This window comes from Bison bison, unplaced genomic scaffold (genome assembly GCF_000754665.1).
Source record: "Bison bison bison isolate TAMUID 2011002044 unplaced genomic scaffold, Bison_UMD1.0 scf7180017864072, whole genome shotgun sequence".
NCBI lineage: Eukaryota > Metazoa > Chordata > Mammalia > Artiodactyla > Bovidae > Bison > Bison bison.
Genome location: NW_011494644.1, coordinates 11,995,698 through 12,001,271, shown reverse-complemented (window position 1 = coordinate 12,001,271; position 5,574 = coordinate 11,995,698). Strand labels below are relative to the sequence as shown.

Below are 5,574 nucleotides of genomic sequence, written 5' to 3'. Positions count from 1 at the left end.
TTTATTTATTTGCCTGAGCCAGGTCTTAGTTGTAGCCCAAGGGACCTTCCTTGCATCATGCGGAATCTTTCTTTGCTGGGGATTAGCTCCAGAGCGCATGGCGCCAGTAGTTGTGGCTTGCAGGCTTAGTTGCTCTGAAGCATGTAGAATTTTAGTTCCTTGATTAGGGATTGAACTCATGCCCCCTGCCTTGGAATTGCAGACTTAACCACTGGACCACCCAGGAAGTCCCACAAAGATGAGTTTTAATGAAACTTTGTGCCTTAAGGGTCTTGTCAGTTGCATCTTTCACTGGTTAAAAATTTGGATCAGGGAATTCCCTGGGACTCTTCACTCACAATGCAGGGAGCACAGGTTCAATCCCTGGTAGGGGAACTAAGATCCTGTATGCTGCACAGCAGAGCCAAAAATGCATTTTTTTTTTTTTTTAATCATTTGCCTGGAGTTTCTATATTCTCTTCAATTTCTGCTTAAAAAGTGGCCAATTATTTTCTGAGTCATTTTTCTTTTTTTTTTTTTCAAATCAAGAGTTTTTATTGTCTCTTTAAAACATCACAACTGAGTCCATAGAACCATCTATCTTGTTGTTTCTGCAGCAGGATCACTGAGATCTTATTCATCAGCCTGCTGAACTGTTCCTTTTTCAGAAACATAGATACCATCCAAAATTTTTCTGATATCCTTGTTTTTAACTGTGGTGGCTTGCTGAATCAAAGCAGCTGAATTTGACACAAGTTCAATGTCATTTCCTTCAAGAATCAACTCATCTTTCTGGGCTTGAGATACTGAACAGGCAACCCCTGGCCTCATTCGAACCCTGCGTATGTATTTTTCACCCAAAAAATTTCGGATTTCCACAAGAGAACCATTCTCCTGAATAACAACGTTGATGGGGAAGTGGGCATACACCGACCTCATCTTGTAACGGAAACCCAGTGTAACACCCTTGATCATGTTCTGTACGTGACTACAGATTGTGCGAACAGTGGCCAGTTCCTTTCTGTTTCCCCACCATTTGTCAACACGGAGCCTCTTCTTTTTCTTCCCAAGGAGACTGAGTTCTACATTGATGTGATTGAAGTCCCTCCGCAGGGTGCCTCTGGGGCCCTTCACAATAACTGTCCGTCCCTTCAAGTTAATGTCGACATTTTCTGGGATGTCGACAGTCTGGTTGCTGAGAATGGTCTTCATTCTCGCAGTAGATGCGGCAAAGAAGTGAGTCATTTTTCTTATAGTAACTTGTCAGATGCACCCAACAGCAACCAGGGCATGCTACTAATATTCTCTTTCCCCATTTTTTGGCCTAAATCTCTAAACTCAGTTGGACATTATTTGTACTCTTAGTTCTATTTCCAGCTTACAGTTTAAACAAATGCTTCACCGTTACATAACACACATCACCATCTTTGCAACTTCCAATGCTAGTTTCCTCCCCAGCCACTGTCCAGATCCAAAGTTAATGACACACAACTCAGGTTTTTCTTTTTATTGTAGCAACGTCTCACTTCTGGGTACTAGTTCTGTAACAGCTGAACTAGACTTATGATAATTTGGTAAAAACCAACCTCCAAATATCAGTGGCTTCCAGCAGGAGAAGTTTCTCATTTACATCACACCTCATTTTACAGGTGAGCTACAGATCAGCTTCATGTCCTGTTAATTCTGGGGTCCAGGCTGAAGAAGTCTTCATCTGGCAATTGACAGGTTCATGGCAGAGGAAAAAGAGATGGGAAACTGCCAGACTACTCACTGGTGCTTAAAGCTTCTACTTGGAAGTGGTGTCTTAATATCTACTCAGATTCCAAAGCATGTTATATAGCCAAGCCTATTGTAAGTGGGCATGAATGTATAATCCTCCTCATGTGAGGGGCCCAATAGGAAGAACAGCATATATGTGGAACAGCAATATAATCTACTACAGGGCTGTACCAGAAACGTCAATCACTGAGTTCATCCATTCTTCCTTCACACACTGTGCGGACGCATTTTGTACCTTGTAACATCTCTCATACATCCTGTGTATGCGCTAAGTCACTTCAGTCGTGTTCAACTCTTTGCGACCCTATGAACTGTAGCCCACCAGGTTCCTCTGTCCCTGGGATTCTCCAGGCATACACCTTGGTCAAGGGTAAAATCTTGACTCAAGGTAAACAATTCCCAAGTAGGTCAATGTAGCCTGACCTAAACCAATCAGGTCTCTTTTCTTAAGAATCTGAACCATGAAATATTCAGTGGGTGAGGAATAAGTGGAGAAGGCTGCAGCTGAAAGGTTGTGATACAAGATGGATTTGGAAAAGCCACAATTCACGCAGACGGTGTTCCTTAAAAGTTGGGCTGACAGCACCCAACTTTTCAGTGAAAAAATTTTCCCATAGCCCCTCACTCAGGTTGGTTTCCCTCACGGAAGGGGTATACACAAGGGAACTTGTAAAAGCTCCAGTGCCTGGGTCCACTTGCCTACTAGGTCTGCTCCAAACCTGCCACTCACCTGTTCAGAAACCTTCCATGGGTCCCCACAGCCCATCGGAAAAATTCAAATTACTGAACCCGCCATCCGAGCCCTTGCTCGGCCGTCTAGCCAACTCTTCTGAGAAGTTCTGGATGGCGTCCTGAGACAAGTAAGCAGCCTCTCGGGGGTGGCGCTGTCCAGCACTGCCAAGCAGAAGGCACATGCCCTACGTGGACACCCAGCTGCGTAGACGTGGCAATCTCCGCGTCGGTTTGACAGTCTCTGTCAGATCCCGGTAGGCGCCACGGGTTGCAACTTCAGTTGATTCTGAAGGCAGAAAAGTGAGAGAGTGGATAAAGGCGACCAACAGGACAGGATTCCGCTGAAGAAGCAGGCCATAGGGGAAGAGATGGAGAGTGGAGAATCATGGAAGCCCAGAGTCCAAATCAGTCTTCTACTGAGGCAGCATCCATCCGGTCTCGCAGTTTCCCCATTGGGTGGACATCTAGAGTGTTTGCACGCTGCTAAAAACGAGGGCTTCTTCCTGCAGGCGTCTAGTTTCTTCTGTACACGGGACACAGGACCTCAAGCAGGACTAACGCGTAGGTACACTCCCGGAATCTCTAGCAGCCGCAAGTTCCGGCTGCTAGGGGGCGGGACCCGGCCACGCCTTCTCACGTGAGGTCCCGAGCCCCTACCCTCACAGGTCTCTCCCAGGCCAGCCCCCTTCAGCCTTATTAGGCGTTTGATCACGCCCCTTGCGCTGTGTGATCCAATCGCTTTTCGGTGCGACTGAGGTCTCGCTCTGAGGCCCCGCCCACACCTAATTGCAGTTTAATTCCGGATGCTCACTCCTTCAGGACGCCCTGCGGACCAATCCTGATGCTCTTCAGGAACAACATTTAGGTCCGCTGGCCAATCCGAACGGTCCGTTTTCCAAGTGTCAGCCCGGCCAACCCCTCAGCCACGCCCCGTACGCTCGGTACCAATTGTACCCCTCGGACCTGGCGCAGGCCCCGCGCAACCGCCGCTTCCGGGCCATAGGGAGGCGCTGCAGGAGGGCGCCCAGCTTCGGGTGGAAGCCGGGCAGGTCCGATCGCATGCCACTGCGGCCCAATCCCGGCCCCTGGTCCCTCCCCCAGCCCGGTTCCAGGAGCTGGGTCCAAGTCTGCACCAACTTCCACTGGCCCATCCCTTCCTTGGCTCGCGTCGCCCCGGCGCCCACGTGTGTACCCCATACTTGGCGGCCGAAGCAAACGGTACAGCTGGGCAGCCAGGAGCAGCAGCGGCAACCAGTGGGATCGAAGATGGGATGGGACAAGGCGGCTGGAACCCCGCCCCCAGACCTTGGTCAGGGGTCAGGCCCTCCCCCATTCCTACCAGGCTTCGGAGGCAGGAGCCCTGAAACCAAGTTTCTGGAAACAGGCGCTACATCCAGCTCCAGAAACCAGGCATGGGTCTTGGAACTTTTAGAAATTTCGAGCTGGAGTCTGGAACTCAGGTGAATCATAGAAACTCGGCTCCTCGGCCTCCTCTATCCGCTTCAGCCACAAGACCCCTGAGAAACAAGGTGTGGGCTGATTCTGAGTGCCTCCCTCTCTAATCTGAACTCTTATATAAAAGGCAATGCCACACCAAGTGGGGAGAGGGAGCGGTGGGCGGGTGACTGGGAGATTGGCACTGACATATATACACTATTGTTTTGGGGTTTTGTTCAGTTGTTCAGTCGGGTCTAACTCTTTGCACCCCATGGACTGCAGCACGCCAGGCTTCCCGGTCACTATTGTTACACTATTGTTACTATGTATAAAATAACTAAGAGAACCTACTGCATAGCTCAGGAAACCCTATTCTTTGCTCTGTAGTGACCTTAAATGGGAAAGAAATCTAAAACAGAGGGGATAAACGTATACATACAGCTGATTCACTTTGCTGTACAGTATAACATTGTAAAGCAACTATATTCCAATAAAAATTAATTTAAAAAATAAATAAATAGGGACTTCCCTTGGTCCAGTGGTTAAGAATCCGCCTGCCAATGCAGGAAACACGGGTTTGATCCCTGGTCTGGGAAGATCCCACATGCTTCGGGGCAACTAAGCCCTGGCACCCTGGAGCCTGTGCTCCACAAGAGAAGCCCCAGAGAGAAGAAGCCGGTGCACCACAGCTAGAGAGTAGCCCCTGCTCATGGCAACTAGAGAAAGCCTAGGAGCAGCAACAAAGACCCAGCACAGTCAAAAATAAGTAAATTAAATAAATGAATACAAAGAAAAGAAAAGGCAATGCTTTTTTCTGAGCACAAGGCCTGGCCTGTTGAACCCTCTGCCTGGCAATCTCTTCACTGATTCTTCCTGTAACTAGCCATTGGACTCCCTGCTTCCCATTGGACTCAAATATGGCCACCTCTGGGACAGGCCCTTCCTTGTCCACTGTATCCAAAGGAACAGACTCAGTTCCTTTTTCAGAGTGCCTCTTCTGCTTGGCCTCAGGAATGCCCCTTCTTCTTGGCCTCAGGAATGCCCATAGACGCCACACACACATCCCTCTGTGTCTCAGCCTGGCCTGGCTCAGCCTCACTGTTGTGGGCTTAGGTCCTCACAATGCTCTTTCCCAGTACTGAGACAGTACTGAGGGACTGTACTGAGCCACATGTGGGTGTCATCTCTTCCAGGCCCCACCCATCTTCATGGGAGAGTAGAAGGGCGCTGCCAGCCTGGCGTGGTCACCTGAGACAGTCTGATTTGAGTCTGCCTGGGCTGGGTCTGTCCCCCAGGGTGGCGGGGAGGTGAGCAGGCTGGATACCTGAAGGCCCTGGACCAAACTTTTCAAGGACACGCATGCACAGGGGAATCTCCAAGGTTTTTGTTTTTTTTTTTAATTTCTTACAAAACTACATGTCTCTGCCAAACAGGACACTGCAGGCCTGCCCCCAGGCACTGTGACCCAGGGGGGAGGCCCCCATGGATGAGTGGCTGCCGACCCCAGAAGAACTGTCTGCCCCTCTGCACAAGGCCACTGTGAGGAAGGGGTCTGGCTGGAGGCTCTGTCCAGCCCACCCCCAGCTGCTGGGAGAGAAGGCAGACCCTGGGTCCCTGGTGCTCTTAGTGTCTGCAAGGGAAGGCGGC

The 5,574-nt window shown here is 49.8% G+C and overlaps 1 pseudogene across 1 annotated transcript; it reads right to left on the bottom strand.

Annotated features, from left to right (window-relative positions):
• Window positions 1-506: 506 nt before the first annotated feature.
• Window positions 507-1,225, bottom strand: LOC104986675 (annotated as a pseudogene). The gene has a single exon (XR_825064.1). The product of XR_825064.1 is annotated as a 60S ribosomal protein L9 pseudogene (transcript).
• Between the last annotated feature and the right edge of the window lie 4,349 nt (window positions 1,226-5,574).